The 13,868-nt window shown below is 40.8% G+C and overlaps 1 protein-coding gene and 1 pseudogene across 5 annotated transcripts in view; one reads left to right on the top strand and one right to left on the bottom strand.

Annotated features, from left to right (window-relative positions):
* LOC134983950 (gastrula zinc finger protein XlCGF57.1-like) overlaps window positions 1–13,868 on the top strand; it is a 340,397-nt gene that overhangs the window by 45,954 nt on the left and 280,575 nt on the right. The window lies entirely within an intron of this gene.
* Window positions 5,315–5,433, bottom strand: LOC134984015 (5S ribosomal RNA; annotated as a pseudogene).

Here is a 13,868-nt window from a genome sequence, read left to right as displayed (position 1 = left end):
TGTCTAGAATTCCAGTGTTCCCGAGTGGATTCAGAGAAATAGATTTATTGGTAAGTACCAAAATCCTCTTTTTTATTAATTGAATATTTTATATCTTTTTATTTTAGTTTCCTTTTTTACAGTGTTAAAATTAATAATAACCATAACCTTTTTTATAATAAAGGAAAGACACGAATATTCACTTGATTTGCGTGGCAACATTCAAACTCTTTCTGAACAAGTCCTACTCGTTAACAAATTGATAAAAAAAAATTTAATTCCACGGTCTAATGTAATGTATACATTGGCTCGATACAAAGACACTGGTACAAACATGACTAAAAACATTCTTGATGACCCAGATGTACATTAAAAAGGGAAGATAAATACCTTACCATAATGAGTAAGTGAAACTAAAGACTTCCAGCAACTGCAATCAAAATAGAACTAAATAGAATTGGACAAAACTCCAGTATCGGCTGATACAGTTCAACATGTCTGCATAATGTAGGTCTGAATGTTTGCATAGCTTGCAGAAAACCATTGTAGAGGTCTGTAGAATAAAGTAAAACACCTTCCATGGGCCATAGAACACCGATGTTGGACACTTGATCAGTGGGAAAAAGTATTTTGGACTGATGAGTCCAAAATTTAACTTTTTGGAACCAGAAGATGTCACTATGTACGAAGAATGGTTTGAGAACATGTGTTGGATAATTATAGAAGACCGTTAAACGTGGTGGTCATGTCATGATTTGGGGTGGTTTTGGTGGAGGAAAGGTTGGAGATTTAGTTCAAATAACTTCAACTATGGATAAGAAACAACACAGTATTTTAGTACATCACGCTGTACCAAGTGGAACTCGAAATACTGGAAAGGGGTTCATCATGCACCTAGATAGTGATCCTAAGCACACAGCTAAACTGTGTATCAATTATTTTAAAAGAGAAGAAGATGGTTCTACAAACTAGAACATGGCCTCAGTCACCTGATTTCAATTCCATTCAGAAACTCTGGGATGAGTTACAAAAGTTTGTGTAATGGCTCCAACAAATACTAAAAACTTATGGGAATGTCTGAACGAGGCCTGTGAAGCCATAACTTAGAATAGTTAGTGTCTTGAATGCCCAAATGATGTGAAGCAGTGATACGCGCCAGTGGAGGGCGCATTGATGGAAACCAAATTTAATCTGAAATTTAAGTTATACTGTAAAATTATAAATAATTTTGATAATGTTACAATATCATGAGAAATATGAATAAATATTTTAATTATTTCACAACCTTTTGCCTTTTTATTAACAATTATTTTCCTTAGCCAAAGACTTGCACGCTGGTGTGTGTAAAGACTTTTCTCCATGTTAGCAGCAAACCAAATTTTTGCTTTAACCATATGCATGGGTGGAGCGGTCAGCTGTTTCCATCACCTGGCTAAGGAGCATCTAGCAGCTTGAAGAATAAGGTTGTTTGGGTTTTTTTTTTTTTGACAATGTCGATTTATATACAGGAACGAAAAGCTATACCTTCTATACACTCTAAACACACTTTACCATGGAGCCGCTGCGGCCGCTAAACCTAGTACACACGCTACGTACTTTATACACTGTTTGCGTACGGAGTCCCGTATCACTGTACGGACTTAGCGTACAAACGCCGCGCTGGGGGTACAGAGTACACACAGCGCGCACACACCCAGAGATACACTTTAAACCTTTACAGTAATGCAATGCAATGCTATTACACTTAAAACCTTGGGGGTCATTCTGAGTTGTTCGCTCGTTATTTTTTTCTCGCAACGGAGCGATTAGTCGCTAATGCGCATGCGCAATGTCCGCAGTGCGACTGCGCCAAGTAAATTTGCTATGCAGTTAGGTATTTTACTCACGGCATTACAAGGTTTTTTCTTCGTTCTGGTGATCGTAATGTGATTGACAGGAAGTGGGTGTTTCTGGGCGGAAACAGGCCGTTTTATGGGTGTGTGCGAAAAAACGCTACCGTTTCTGGGAAAAACGCGGGAGTGGCTGGAGAAACGGAGGAGTGTCTGGCCGAACACTGGGTGTGTTTGTGACGTCAAACTAGGAACGAAACTGACTGAACTGATCGCAGATGCCGAGTAAGTCTGGAGCTACTCAGAAACTGCTAAGAAGTGTCTATTCGCAACTCTGCTAATCTTTCGTTGGCAATTTTACTATGCTAAGATTCACTCCCAGTAGGCGGCGGCTTAGCGTGTGCAAAGCTGCTAAAAGCAGCTTGCGAGCGAACAACTCGGAATGACCCCCCTTATGCAGCAATGCAGTGTGATGCTATTACACTTTAAACCTTATGCAGCAATGCAGTGTGATGCTATTACACTTTAAACCTTAGCAGGGAAAGAAATACACGACACCAGTCTGTAGTTAAACCACTGGGTTCCGACACCACAGTGGATTATTGCTGAAAGGGGGTTACAATATATAGAATACAATACAATACAATATAACAGAGTAAATGGCTACAGTCAATGTTACATACGTGAGTGGATTCGTTTGCGCTACCCGGTCCGGTCCTCCGCCATCTGATAGATAACGTTGTGAGCTTTGTGTCTGACCAAGCCTGCTGCAGGCTCTCTTTATTCACTTCATCCAAAACGTAACACAATGAATACTGTAATCTCTTTGTCCATTGGACACAGGGATGGTCATTTACAGTACAGGAGAGGTCATAGGTCTGTTTGAATAGGTGGGCGATGTCTATTTTCCCTGCTCTTGTGGGTGGTCTCCTCTGGATTCCTGCCGCATACATAATGTACAGTAAATACAGTTTATATCTATATTCTGCTCCTGCACATAACTATCCGCAGGAACATGCGATCTTCCTCAAACCAACACCGGAATGTTTCCCTTAAAATACCCTACAGCTGGATACCAAACACCACCTTGTAACCTTGTTCTGTCCCCTCCTATCCTGTAAAGGTGAATCCCTTTGTTCTGTTACCATTTAAACTGATGTTAATTTCTGATGTGGTGCAAGGAGACTATGTGTACATTGTGCACTATTTGGATTAAATATGTAATGTATTTTGATAGCCTTCCATGCGTTCACAAACTCTACCGTAAATACTCATACCACGCGCTGATGCGCACGACCGCGGGAGCGACCATACGCAAATTGCGAATATGTGCACGCACAGCAGAACAAGTACACGCGCGGAGGCCACCTGTGTGTAGTTTGTACTGCAATATTTTTCGACTTTGACAGTCCACCCTTTGGCAGTCACCAATAACTGCCACTATCTAATCACTAAACAGAAAAAGATCTACACAATATCTACAGAAGTTTTGGATGGTCGGGGGAGAGTGGTAGGTAGAAAATGTATGACCTAGTGGGATAGTAAAAAGCATGTATGTATGAATCCATGTCTGAGGGGCATGTATTCATCGTGCCGTATATGTTCTAAATAAGCTTCGAGGTATTGCGAAGTATACATTAAATCCTTCTCATCCCGTATTAAGGGTCTGTAAATGGGCCCACAAACACTACCGAGCTCTTTTCGGCTTCTTTTTCCAACAAATGGGGTGCACATTTAGTTGATGATACGTGGAGGGGGAACCAATGTGAGTGCTAGTATATGTGGATATCACCTGTCGACTATGTGTGCCATTAACTGGAGGTTGTAGAGATGAAGATAAGACACATATCTAAAATACATTCACATAAACATTTACATAAACATTCTTGGGTAGGGCTGATGTCTTTTCCGGATGGGTGTATCTGGGCAGAGGGGGAGACAAAAGAAAAACAGGTGAACGAAACAGGCCATGAAATTCATTTGCAATCCTCATCATATCACTGTCTCTATGGAAGGGTCATGAATTAAATTGGCTGCTATAACAGTACCCTTGCTCCTGAGACTCATCAACTTTGTGCCGTGCTTGCGCCGCTTCCGAATTCGAACACACCTAAATATCAAACCAATAATTATGGCGACTCCCAGGACACAAAGGAGAAACTTCCCCACACTCATAATGACATTTTGAGCCCACTCTCCTAAACCTGAGAACCAATTTCGTGGGTTCAACCATGAGACCCAGCCAGTCAGTTCATTACTCACAGTCGCCAAGGTAAGGTTGTGTTTCCTCCTGAACTCCCACTTCAACTGTAAGATATCGTCCATCTTTTGATCGATAATCTCCGTTGGGTCATCACTGCTGTTCGTAATATACGTACAGCACTTCACCCCATTTTGAGTTGCCAGCGTAACACAGTACCCACCTGTCACGGCTGCGATATAATTAAGGACCATCCTGTGCTGGATCAGTTCCTTCTTGTAAGCTTGTAACTCCCTACCCGTATACCTGAAGGTGTCGTCGTACATCTCAGTGATATTATCTATCCAGTTCGCTAGCGCATGGATATAGCTATAATTTATAATTCCTCTGGCAGTACGGGTGATGTCTAATGCGAGAAGGAATTGAATCCCGGTGGATTCGTGGATCAAATCAGAGGCTGCGTGCTCTGTCCTATCTATGAGGTGTCTCTTGATGATGTGTTCATAGTGAGTATGAGTATAAGGGGCCTGAGCACTGCGGTGAACATCTTTCTACTTATCATGGGTTATGGTCATGACCTCTGGCAGTACTCTCCCAATATAACACAATCCCTCTGAGCTCGGGGCAAGCCACTTGTACGCCTTCCTCCCACATATGAAATAGGCATCATCTGGGAGAACATAGGGGACAGAATATGACATTACCATATAACAAACTTTCCAAGTGAAAAACCCAATCCCTAGTTCTCCCATCTGCTCAGTACAAGTATCGGGCTGGATGATATGAGCACAATACCCTGGCGATACTTTTCCAACCCACATGGTCTTGCTTCCGCGAGTATACCTATACCGAAAATACCTCCCACTGTTGACTATTTGGCGTACAAGTTCAGAGTCTATGGGTATCCTGGAAAATGTGGTCTTAAGAAAAGAGCAAAAGACAAAGAGCTGCTATATGTCTTTTCCAGGGCACGCTTTAGAAAAATATGTGATGAATTGTGAAGATATGGGTGAATTAATACGTAACTTTTATTGAGATATACTTACTAAAAGGGAGGAAGCGAATAAACAAAGTTTAATACAAATTTTAGGCGAAAAAATATTTTTTTATATATAAGGGCGAAAATATGTTTACTCCCTTTATGTATCAAAAAAGAATTTTTTACTTTGTTTCTGAATTGAACAAATATTAATGGGAGTAAATAGGCTCCATGGGGTTGAGTTATCCCATATCTGAGTATCCAAGTCAAACAAAAGACCCGAAAGTGCACACAGATCTGGAACGGCTCATGAATATGAGGATAAAATACCTACGGTACCTAGTATTCCCTGGTGGTCTCCCAACCGGGTACTGACCAGGCCCTGCAGTGTATGGCTTCCAAGATCAGACGAGGTTGGGCATACTCAGTGCGGTTTGACCGTAGGTGAGTGAGTCTCAAATTTTGTGCGATCAATTCCAGTGTGTGGTTGTTTCAGGCAAATGTGATAACTGAGACGCTCTACTGATAATTACTCCCCTAAAAACATAAGGGGAGATGAGGATGGTGCTATGCAGTGGAAAAAAATAATAAATAAATAAACCTTATTCAATTAGGTATTGTTTGTTCCCTTATAGGGATCTATCCTTAATGATCCCTAGGGGATGGTGTCTCCACTGAGTATTCCTAAAAATCACATCACAGCTGTATATTCAAATAGCATGAAGAAAGTATATCACTTTTCTCAAGAGATAACATATGATATTTGTTGCGCTTAATATCAGAATAGCAGTGACAGTTAATGGATAAAACAAATAACCCCTTGTATTAGGCACTTATGGTATTTACAGCTACATGCTGATAGTCCGTCTGTGTATAGAGACAATGTTATCCCCACTGTGTCCCTGAGTTTACGAAGGCACAGTGGAAAAAAACACTTGTACTGTGCCCATGTACGAACCCCCCTGGTGGAGAATAAGAAAACCAATTGCGGTGTGATATTAGCTGGGTACCTCACTGGGTGTGAGTTTCAAACCTTTTTGCCCAAATGTCTAAATGCATTGGTGGGCAGTGTGACATCCGAGGCGTCCAGTGGGTATGAGTAGTGATTTCCAGCCTGGGAGGGTCCGGGTTGTGGAGCCGATGTTCGCGGTCCGCGCAACCGGAAGTTCGGACGCCGGGACCGGAAGTGAACGTACGTTTCGCTCTGGGAGCTTGATCACCTGATCGCCTGCTCCCAGAGCTCACGGCCGCCTTGTTTATGTTGATGTCCAGCCTACCAGACACTGGGGTGTGTGAGGAGGTGTGTCTGGGGGCGTATCAACTGGGATTATTGCAGCCAGATTTATTCTGCTGTGTGTAAATGGGTAAATGCCGTGGCTGGATTGTTGGAAAAAGGGGGAATGTGAGAAATTGCTGATATGAACACTTATATCATATTGGTGAAGAGTAAATACCAAATTGGGACTAGAGTAACAGTATTAAATTCCATAGGACATGATTACATACAAAATAGGAACTTATAAAGGGCTGTGACATGTGTGTCATAGAGACAGCTATTTTTGTGCGGGGGGATTGGTTATAATGATTATTGCTTTTATTCTCATGTCTGTATATAATAAGTATTGATGAAATATTTATTACGTGTGGGAATATGAATGCAGGAATGCATGTATGGGTACATTGTGGAATATAGGTTGAGATGAATTAAATGTGTGAGAAATGTTACAAATGTGGTGACTTTGAAAATAAGGTTTGAATAGGATGGGGGGGCGAGAGTGCACTGTATAGGTGGATGGAGAAAAAGTATGGGGAAAAGAGTTGAAAGTGAGGGAAGCAAAAATATGTGTATGTGAATGAGATGTTTGGATAAGGATGGGGGGGGAAAGGAGGGTAAGTGATGTGTATGTGAGTAGAATTATAATTGGGGAAGGGGGGGGATTGAAAGATTGGGAGATGTATGGGATAGAGTGGGGGGGGAGGGGGTTTGGGTGTGTTAAACCAATGGGGGGGGGGTTGGGTTTAATTTATGGGGGGGAAAAAAGAGAGGGGTTTTGGGGAGAAAACATGGGGGGGAGGGGGGGGGGGGAGAAGGGGATGGTGAGCTTGAATGAGTGTATGAATGAGACCATTCTGAGGATGAAGTGTGCTGGTGTGAGTGAATCAGGGGAGGAGGGGAAAGGGGTTGTGGACATTGAAATGTAAGATTTGACCAACCTTGGGATGGAGTGTACCGGTATGGGTGAATGAAGGAAAGTGATCGTGATCAAGTGGTGGATGAAAATGTTGATTGTATGTGGGGAATACGGGGGGGGGGGGAAAGATGGTGGAATGTATCGAGTAAGAATTGTTTAGTATTGGATAGGTGTGCAAGATGTTGGATTGGGGTGGGAAAGAGCCCCTGTATATGTGGTTTTTCCAGGTGTTGTTGTGTGTGATTGTTGTAGGTATAGATAAGTGATTGGTATTTGGAGGATCTAATCAAGATTAGAAGTGTTATGCTGGAGCTTCATTCTTACAGGAAGACACTGTAGTTAAGATATTCATTTAGTCCTTTCGGAGCCACCGTGTTGAGTCTAAAGGTCCATTCACTTTCTTTTCTGAGAAGCATGTGTGTGATATCGCCTCCTCTTATTCCTGGCCTAATCTGTTCCAGGCCATGTATTCTGAGATCCTGTACTGAGCCGGAATGATGTGTCAGGAAATGTTTTGATATGGTTGTAAACTGTTGCATCCTTAGTTGATTCCTTTCTGCATTCCTAATGTTGCTCATGTGTTCGAGTGTCCTGATTTTTAACATTCGTGTTGTCATCCCTATATACATTAAGTTACATGGGCAGGAAATGCAGTAGATAACATTTTTGCTTCTACAGTTGAAGAAGCCATTTAATTTGATTTTTTCTCCATACCTGTCCTGCAGTTCTTGTTTATTGATAATATGTGGGCAGATTTTGCAATTGCCACATGGATGGCTTCCTTGCTCTTTCGGGTCTCTCATTGCTTTTTGTACAAAGTGACTGTTTACAAGATGATCCTTTAGGTTCGGTGATCTTCTCCAGCTCAAGTCTATTTTAGTGTTAAGTTTCTTGGCTAGATCTTCATCTGAGAGTATAATGGGCCAGTGTTTTTGTAGGATTGATTTTATCTCCCTCCATTCTTCACAAAAATCACCCACAAATCTAATGGTCTGAGATTCTTCCGTGTTGGTTTTGGTGTGAAAAATTAAAGAGTCTCTCTTAGTGTTGGTAAGTATTCTCTTGGCTTTTTTTATTGACCGCATACTGTATCCACGTTCCTTCAGTCTCTGTGTTAATTCTTGACTTCTTTTTTCATAGACGTCGTCGCTAGAACAGTTTCGTTTGAGGCGTAAGAATTCTCCTTTAGGAATGTTTGTTATGGTCGGTGGAAAGTGAGAGCTGGTTTGGTGTAGTAGAGTGTTGGTGGCTGTATCTTTCCTGTAAATTTCTGTAGAGATCATGTTTTTGTTATCTCTGTAGATTCGGAGATCCAAGAATGGTATGCTATTCTGGTCATATACACAGGTGAAAGTAAGGTTAAGGGTGTTGTTATTGAGTCTTTTGATGAATTCTAAGAGTTCATCCTGTGTGCCATCCCATATGATGAGGATGTCATCGATATAGCGTGTCCAAAGGGTTATATGCTTAGTGTATTCTTCTTGGTCATCTGAGAAAACAAATTCCCTCTCCCACCAACCCAGGAAGAGGTTGGCGTAAGTAGGGGCACAAGCTGCCCCCATCGCTGTCCCCCTTACCTGGGTGTAGAAGAGGTTATTGAAGGTGAAGTAGTTCTTATTTAATACAAAATGAAGTAGTTGTATTAGAAATTCATGAAATTCATCCATTCCCTTCATCATCAGAAAGTATTCAACTGCTTGGATACCCAAATCATGTTGTATGGACGTGTACAGTGCCTCGACATCCAGGCTGACAAGTAGATGTGTATCTTCTAATTGAATATCGTGGATTTTCTTTAAGACATCTGTCGTGTCCCTGGTGTAGGATGGGAGTTCCAGCACATGATCTCTGAGGTGTATGTCCAGGAAGATACAGGCGTTTTCAAGGAGGCCACCATTTCCTGAGACGATTGGTCTGCCTGGGGGATCTCTAAGATTTTTATGTACCTTAGGCAGAAGGTAGAACGTTGGTACTCGTGGATTTTTGACAGACAAAAAGTCATGTTCTGATTTGGTCACGGTGCCTAGTTGATAGGCCCTATCAATGATGTTCATATATTGCTTTGTGTAGTTTTTTGTTGGGTCAAAGAAGCTCTTCTGATAACATAATTTATCGTCCAATTGTTTTTTGGCTTGTTGTAAATACTTTTCTATTGGCCAGATTACCACATTTCCGCCTTTGTCTGATGGTTTTAGAACTATGTCAGACCAAGATTTGATCTCCCGGAGTGCTTTGCGTTCATTGATTGTAAGATTACCTGTGGATCGGTAGTGTTTCCTGTTTAGGTATAATTTGTCTAGGTCCTTGGATACCAAGTTGGTGAACACTTTGACCTCAGGGCATATGGTGTCCTTTGGAAAAAAGGTTGATTTTTTCTTGAGTATCACTCTTTTACTTTGTGCTGGGGATGTGGGTTCCGAGGATCCTGCAAGTTCTTCTAGTATCATCAGGGCATCCCTCTCTTGTGATGAAAGGTTTCCAAGGTCAGCACTTATCTCCAATGATTCTCTGTTTACAGAGAAAAATTTGGCTAGTAACAGTTTGCGTCCGAATAACTGTAGATTTACCTGCCACTGAAATCGGTTCAATTTTTTAGTTGGTGAGAATGTAAGGCCCTTTTCTAGGACTGTCTTTTGTTCCTCAGTTAGAATGTGATCCGATAGATTGATTATTTTATATTTGTTATGATCTGGAACTAGTTCTGGTTTCTGCGGTTTGGATATCGATTTGGAGGTGGTGAGCCCCATTTCTCTCTTCCTCTTCTTCTTACTACGTCGCGTTTTTCTTTTCCTTTTGTTGAGTGGCCTCGTGCTCCCCTGGTTTGTTCTAAAAAACCAGTCAAAGAATTACTGTCCAATCTTGATGCTGAGGTGTTCCTGCGGTCGTAAGTGTAGCTTTCGTTCTCATCCGTACTGGATAAGTCCACCTCTGATGAGGAAGGGGTATATGAACGCTCCACGGGTCGTTCTTTTCTAATTGGTCTGGTCCAATGGAAGATTTTTTGGTTCACAAAATCCTTTTTGTCCCTTAAGAATTTGTTCTTCTTTCTGTCAATTATGGTTTGTTCATATACTTTAAGTTCTTTCTTGATTTTATCAAAGTTGCTTTGGAATCTCTGGTCTTGTTCCCAAGGTTCTAAGTTTTTAGCTATTCTGTCAATTTCCTTAGTACAGTCATCCAAAACAAGGTTGTTGTGTTTGATCAAGATATTAATTAGCTTGTGTGAGCATTTTAATAATGTAGTTTCCCATTCCTGTCGGAGATTATCAGTAAACAATTCAAATGCCGGAAAGAGTTTCGGCCTAAGGCCTCTAGGTACAATTTTTTGTTTCTGGTAGTTCTCCAAGCTTGTTAGGTCCCAGTTGGTTCGAGTTTGTCGTTGTAATATGTATTTTAGTTTTGAAACCTCCTCTTCCCAGTTTGGATCTGGATCGCTGGTATCATTGCCAGTTGGGAAAATATTTTCAGGGTCATCCGTTCTGCGTTTTGCGCTTAGTTCAGTTTTTAGATTAAAACTGGTCATAATAAGGCGGTGGAGAAGGTAAGTATATATCTGAGTAAATCTAGATTCGTGCCAGATTAAGAGCTGAGATAGGCCTCAGTATAATCAACTTGCAAAAGGATTGATAAATCTGCACAGAATACACTTAATGATATTTGTATTACTTTTGTAATATATTAAACCAACATTATGCCTACTGTATAATAAAATAATTTCAGCAATGGGTTGGTGGTGCTCCCGGAAAATAGTTCAGAAAACTAAATGGAAAATGTGGTCTTAAGAAAAGAGCAAAAGACAAAGAGCTGCTATATGTCTTTTCCAGGGCACGCTTTAGAAAAATATGTGATGAATTGTGAAGATATGGGTGAATTAATACGTAACTTTTATTGAGATATACTTACTAAAAGGGAGGAAGCGAATAAACAAAGTTTAATACAAATTTTAGGCGAAAAAATATTTTTTTATATATAAGGGCGAAAATATGTTTACTCCCTTTATGTATCAAAAAAGAATTTTTTACTTTGTTTCTGAATTGAACAAATATTAATGGGAGTAAATAGGCTCCATGGGGTTGAGTTATCCCATATCTGAGTATCCAAGTCAAACAAAAGACCCGAAAGTGCACACAGATCTGGAACGGCTCATGAATATGAGGATAAAATACCTACGGTATTTACTCCCATTAATATTTGTTCAATTCAGAAACAAAGTAAAAAATTCTTTTTTGATACATAAAGGGAGTAAACATATTTTCGCCCTTATATATAAAAAAATATTTTTTCGCCTAAAATTTGTATTAAACTTTGTTTATTCGCTTCCTCCCTTTTAGTAAGTATATCTCAATAAAAGTTACGTATTAATTCACCCATATCTTCACAATTCATCACATATTTTTCTAAAGCGTGCCCTGGAAAAGACATATAGCAGCTCTTTGTCTTTTGCTCTTTTCTTAAGACCACATTTTCCATTTAGTTTTCTGAACTATTTTCCGGGAGCACCACCAACCCATTGCTGAAATTATTTTATTATACAGTAGGCATAATGTTGGTTTAATATATTACAAAAGTAATACAAATATCATTAAGTGTATTCTGTGCAGATTTATCAATCCTCTATGGGTATCCTATCAGCTCTGTGTGAAAAGGTCATTGTCTGGTTATTCCACGTCACTTCCCAATTTCCCGGTTTTCGGTAATTGGAAATATTAAAACACAATAAGGACCTGTCTACATGATACTGGCGGAGCTTCAAACTAGGGGGCCTAGAGATATTGAATTTCTTGTCCACCGGTCTCCCACCCCGCAATTCGAGTACCTCATCTATTGCTAAAGGGTACGGTACTAATCCTGACTTGCTCTGACCTTGAGGTACTTGTGAGCACACCCAGCATTCTGTCTGGTTTAAGACCTTACCCACTAGTGAGTGGTAATCACTCAACGGATGACGGTCCATGTCGATATTAAGGTTGGACTGACATCTCTGGATGCACCCATCCTCACCTATATTCTCATAATTCCTACAAATACAATATTCATCAGACAATAACCCCTCACAGTGCCTCCGAACTCCCTGACTACCAGAGCGCTTACTGATGCCATCCTTTACTAAAGTGATGTGCTGCTCCTGAGATCCTACAAATTCATACTTGCCATCAGAACCCATTCCAGATCCCTGCTCGACCTCTCTGGGACCCTCACAAAACAAACTGTCCTTATCAAAACCAGAGTTACTAATAGAACCCGAAACGCAGTCTCTTGTGATCGATCCATTTCGTTTAGGGAAAGGAGGAAAATAAGAAAGGGAAAAGACAGGGGGAGGTGAAAAAAAAAAATTATACTACAACCGTTCTAGATCTGTGCTTGGATGCCCTTCAACAGTCCTGCCTCTCAACCTTCCCGGAACAGACACTCCAGTGATACGAGGTTCTCTACACTCTGCTCTTTGTCACGAGTTCTCTCCGGGTCAGCGGCCTTTCTGTAGGGAACATAAATCTTGCATTTCAATGTGTTTAACTGTTATGTATTATCAGTTGTGTGAAGTAAACCATCTGTGGAAAGTGAAAAGAGAAAGGAAATAATAAAAAGAAAATTTTTCAGATTTGCGTTCACCATCAGGCTGTCGCGCCATCATGCATATCGGTGTCTATGCACAGTCTCCCTTCACCAGTATTCTCATTCTCCACCCTTTGTGCATGACCAGGCACATTGCGTTAATACTGGTGTCCCTATGCTGGTGAGATATACTGGATTTGGGCAGAACTCTAAAAGACCGAGTAGGCCTGTGGCGTCTGAACTATAACCCTGTCGGTGAACGTAAGAGATGAAGAGGAAGCTTTGAAGACAAATACCATAGAAGTTTAGTAACCGATAATTTGGTAGAGGCAAAGAAGATTTTACAAAGTTTGACATCTGGATTGGGCACTAAGGGGAATGATGCTCTACTCGGTCTGCTCTCCCCCCCCCAAAAAAAAAATCTATGTGTGTTATATCTCTACTGGGACTATCCCAGCCATCAATCCAGTGTCCTGTCCATTCTAAATTCATAGTGAACCCGGTATCTTTGAGATAATTTCCTCTACCTGTGATGGACATGTATCTAGAACAGCTAAATGCAACCTTAGTCTTCGTGGGTATCCAACATAATTCGTACTTCCTGGGCGGGAGCACGCTATATGTATACCATCTCTAACAAAACTTCTGTTAAATTAATTAGAGGTCACTTCTGCTAGAGAAAGAAGCAGAAGTTTAGGGACCTCCTCCTAACCCCAGTAAGTTCTGACAAAAGGGTAAAGTTGCATTTATTCCATTCTTCCCATTAACCGAATCTGTGTTTTCTATATGGCTCGTGACTCCTTACTATATGTCCCTTGATCCCATCTATGTATTTAATAACGTGGCTTGTTTTCTTGGTCTAGGGGTCTATATTGGCTATGTGCTCTACTACTCTTGCACTCTCTAGCAAAATGTCCTTTACTTTACTTTTTTTTTTACAAATGTAACAATTTCTCGGTCTTTTCTTACCACCAGGGTTTTTGGGGTTTAGGCTGATGAGACTCTGGTGTAAGAGCCTGTATACTTTCAATCCCCAGCCTCTCCTCCTGCAGTTCTCTACGCCTAGCAATATTCTTATGGTGTTCAATCGCGCACGCTCTACGACAAGCTATACAATCAGGCAAAAAATGTTTGTA

This window comes from Pseudophryne corroboree (genome assembly GCF_028390025.1).
Source record: "Pseudophryne corroboree isolate aPseCor3 chromosome 3 unlocalized genomic scaffold, aPseCor3.hap2 SUPER_3_unloc_3, whole genome shotgun sequence".
Taxonomy (NCBI): Eukaryota; Metazoa; Chordata; class Amphibia; order Anura; family Myobatrachidae; genus Pseudophryne; species Pseudophryne corroboree.
Note: the sequence above shows the minus strand (reverse complement) of the source record. Positions and strands in the feature narration are given on the sequence as shown.